This window comes from Saccostrea cucullata, unplaced genomic scaffold, assembly GCF_032062105.1.
Source record: "Saccostrea cucullata isolate Sc308-1 unplaced genomic scaffold, CSIRO_AGI_Scuc_v1 ctg14877, whole genome shotgun sequence".
NCBI classification, from domain to species: domain Eukaryota; kingdom Metazoa; phylum Mollusca; class Bivalvia; order Ostreida; family Ostreidae; genus Saccostrea; species Saccostrea cuccullata.
In genome coordinates, this window is record NW_026918792.1 from 2,873 (window position 1) to 7,517 (window position 4,645).

General features: G+C 32.7%; 1 pseudogene; it reads right to left on the bottom strand.

Annotated features, from left to right (window-relative positions):
- Positions 1-2,265: 2,265 nt before the first annotated feature.
- LOC134271355 (patched domain-containing protein 3-like) lies at positions 2,266-3,724 on the bottom strand (annotated as a pseudogene).
- Between the last annotated feature and the right edge of the window lie 921 nt (positions 3,725-4,645).

Sequence of the window (4,645 nt, forward strand, 5' to 3'; positions counted from 1 at the left end):
CTTCCGCCACAGTTAAGATATTACCCACAGTAAGATCTCATTTTGTCGATAAATATTTTAAATTTTTTTTAATCAAATACACTTTTAAACCTCAAAATTATTTTCATTTTTAAATTTTTTAATGATAACTTGTTAATTTATCTTAAGCCATTTTTGGCTTGCACAAACATCTTCTAGACCTCACTGGAAACTTGAATTTTTTCATGAAAACTACAAAGAGAATTTTTAAAAATTAATTAGTTTGTGCTTAAATTGTTCTACAGTTAACGAAATTTCTAACATTGCACTTACACAAAACATCGTATGCGTCTTATGTGATCTACCCGAATTTCCTCTGTCCTTTTGTGAAAAACTGTATTTGTATATTTAACTTTTGTAACATTTTTTAACTAAGGGTTAAATAATTAAATTCTGTTCTACGATACTTTTTTTTCTGATTTTATAAGCAAATATTATTTATTCAGTATGTATGTGTGTTAATTGGTATTTCTATTTGAATTCAATATTGACTAATAGGTGTTGTTTGTTTTTAATTTTTTTGTGTTTCCTGTCAATTTTTGCCGCAATGGCGAGGAATATTCATATTTCGCGAATTCCTGCGCCACAGCTAAATTTGAAATAAGGGAACCCCCCCTTTTGAAGGGAAACAAAATTGTGAATTTCCCTGCCCCTCTGGAGTTTGAAGGATGGGGAAAAAAACCACTAAATCTAATGAATCTTAAAAAACCTTTTTTACTCCTGGAAATCAAGCATTCAAGTGTTCATGAATGTAATAAGCTTTATTCCTCCACCAAAATTGTGAAGTTCAATGCCCTAAGGAAAGGGGGTTTTACCCTAGGATGGGACTATGTAGATTTATATGTAGTTTTTATAGAAAAGATGCATTATTTCTAGAAAATCTTTGAAATTCTGTCCTGGTTTAACAAACTTCTCACACATAGGGGGGATGAATTTTTTCAAAGGGGGGGGGGGGGGGGGTTTTAAGTATTTTTAAAAAGGGGGTATGGGGAAAACAGTTAAAACGTACGTTTACACATACATATAGTTAAATAACTCAACAGAATATCATACAGGGGGGAGTATGGTTTTTGAAAGTGGGCGTTGATCAATCTGGGAAAAAGTACTTGTATACGTTACCAGAAAGTTTTTGAAAAAGAAAGGAAAATAAATCTCCGAACCTGAAAATCCTATTTTGTAAAGGGATGGGGTTTTATTTTGTTTTTAAACTGCACAACCAAAAAAATGGAATTTTCTTATTTCTCTTTCTCTTTTGCAAATCCAAAAGGGGGGGTTCATCCCGTAACCCCCCCCCCCTTTAAATCCCCACTGCCTGCTATGATGAGCAAAAACCTTTTTCAAAATTGTGAATTTAATGGCCCCCTGGGGTTAGGTTTGGCTTTATTGATTATATAGGGAAAATGCATTAAATTTTTGAAAATCTTCTCTGCTTCTGGGCTTATTAAAATGCTAAGTACATATTTAGGATAAAAATTTCTTCCAAAATTTGATTTTCGTGGCCTTTAGGTCGGGAATTCTAATGGGTTAGGCTCTTTTAAAGTTAGAGTGAAAATGCACTATTTTTTTGAAAATTTTCGTCTCAACTCGGGGTTATTATTTTCATGATTAAGGGAGATGCATTGTTATGATAAGCAATACGCTTTTTTTAAAATTTTGAAATTCATGGCCCCGGGTAGTTATTCTGGTGAAGGCGGAGGTGGACTTTATTGATTATATTGTAATAGCGCATTAATTTTCAAATTTCTCCGTTTTTGGATGATAATAAGGAGAGGCAATTGTATATAGTTGGATATATTAAGATTTGGAAAAGTTAATCGGATAAAAGAAATTTTTAAAAAATACGTTATAAATATGCGTGGGTTGTTCCAGAATTGATAAAGCGAATTAATGGATAACTTGTTAATTATGATCCGGATTGGGTCTATGCACGTTCATCCTGGTGAAGTCATTAAGTTTGTTAATACCTTTGGGGCGGAATGACTTCAGACTGAAGTAATTATTTATCACGTCTTTATAAAAAATTGGGGTATATAATCTTTATCTTCCTTTCATTTTTTTAGTTGTGTTTTATCTATCTACCAACAATTATAAACTAAGAATATCTCCATTCTAGCTAATTTCTTTTTTTTTTTTTTCATTGGTAATTGAAATAAAACAAAAAAACATTTTTTCAAATTAAGTCTTTTAATGGTTAGTAATATTTTAAAAGATTGTAAGAGGTTGTTGAGTGATTAAATGAAATTGCATTTAAAAATAAAAAAGTTTTTTTATGCTGATAAACACGGATGTTGCTCCAATACCAAATGCCAGTAAGTCAGTAATAGAGGTTATTGTTATGGCAATCCCACTTTTCTTCAACATATATCTCATCCTTTCCTCAATCGATGAAGCACAGAGGGCTGGGGCTTAAACAATGCCAGACATCAATATGAACATGTCATCTATACCAATACCTATAAGAAATACGTTCATTTGATTGAACATATGTATGTTCTGAGAAAAAAAAAGTTTAATTGCACAATGGTGCATTGAACGTGGTCTGTAATATAAAGCAATATCTTTTATTACATTATTACATATTGCGTCATATATTTTGATTTTATCAAAACAGATTTTATATCGAAGATTAACTTCTTTATAAAAGTTGCTTTCGAAATGAAAATTATTACCGACAACAAGAAACGGCATCACACCAACAATACTTGAAAACTGTATTCAATGGCGCTGACTGTTCCAAGTGCAGATCCTATCCAAAGTATCGGTGCGAGAGCACCAGCTAACCCGAGCATTATGCGATTTGCAACATTGTTGCACGTTAAAAAAGATGACGAGGAAGCAATGCAAGCATATGTCAACATTAATGTTAATTATGTAAGGGAGAAAAATTGAATGTCCCCATTTGTATTCTTTTTCAACTCTTCTCCAAGTGTTTCAGATATTGCATAAGAAATGTCTGTTAAGTTTGTTTTCAATGGATTGATCTTTTTCATAAATTTGCTCTCCCTGTTAAATGACAAAATGTTATCTTGGCGGAGATGATAGCGCAGTTTTATATTAAAAGTTGAAGTCAGTCTACCATTTTTATTTTTTGCATCGGCGAATATGGATGAAAGAAGTGTCCCGTTGTATAATGGAATAGAAGCTTTTCCCGACAAAAAATCCTGCTGAAATTCGAGGGATAGGACAATGTCGCCATATACAGCACACTTCCCAAGGTTAATTGCACATAAATCTTTGAAATATATCCTCTGACCATGAGAGTCAAAAGCAAATATTGAATTTTTGACATACTGGTCAATTTGTGCATTTCTGCCAACACGGACAAGTTCAAATTCGTCCTATCCTTTGAAATGATGATTAAATCTGCATACTTTCCAAAATCTGGTAGTTGATAAGGGTGAAAATTTTCTCCAGTAGGATCCCTGTAAATCTGTTTTAGAGATTCTCTATTCATGAATGACTGACTACTTTCTGGTGTATAGAGAACTTCAACATCGTTTTCCGATTTAAGCCATATGAAACCAGACATAAGAGCTCCATTTACTAAAATGCAAATTATAAGTATGGTAATGGGATAATGGCTAAAAAAATTCCTAAGACGTTCAGAAAATGATTCCATAAGATCTTCATATTTTGTATAGCAATTGCTGAAGCATTTCTTGTCGCTATTTTCTTTGACAGGAACCGAAGTATTCTCGAAAGTCATTTGGAAACGTAGACATAAACTCAACATTTTTTTCACAATGAAAACAAATATAGAAATATAATATTTTTATCACGAGATTGAATTTTTATGTCATAGTATAAAACAAAAACGATTGAGAGTATTATCACCATTAAATAAAGATTTATTGTTTATTCAATACCATTGATTTACCTTGAAAATACTAGAATTTGTAAAGTTACACTCAGATTATTTAATTTCCTAAATGATGATTTATTAACAAAAGATATTAAAAGAAAAGATTGACCCCTATAGGCCATCTTTAAAAAATCGTTTGGTTTCCCTCTCGCGACCGACTAGCAAAAATGGCCCGATTCAAAACATTTTTTTTATACATTTCAGGACTCTCATTATTCATCTTATTCCTTCAACAAATATGTTGACATATTTTGGGGGAAAAAAAAAGATTTGCCAACCTACCTTTTGACTCGATAATTTTCACCGTGTATATCCCAACATGCGGGGTGTATACTATGTTGTGAGCGGGGTGTATGCTTCCGAAGCGAGAAAAAGGGGGTCAATGTACGTTCTTTGTCCAGTTTCTCAACTTACGGATATTTTTCGCCAGAAAGCAAATGCCTACGGAAGGAAGCATTATCTAAGGAGTATATGGATACCTGTGAATCCACTGGACACCTTCTAGTTTTTTCAAACACCTCGAACACAATTCCGGGGATCGGAGCAAGATTGGCGCTACACTGTGTTTATGATCAAATATCAGAAGAAAGCTTTGCTTTATCGTCACTTTTATATTTTTGTTAAATACATTTATACAATAAAAACGTTTGTACAAATAGTCTGTAAATAAAACAGTTCGTATAAAAAGAAATTGACGAAAAATCAATGTTGTGTCCGGGGTGTATGCAACATGTTGTACGCGGGGTGTATACCCTCTTCTTACTC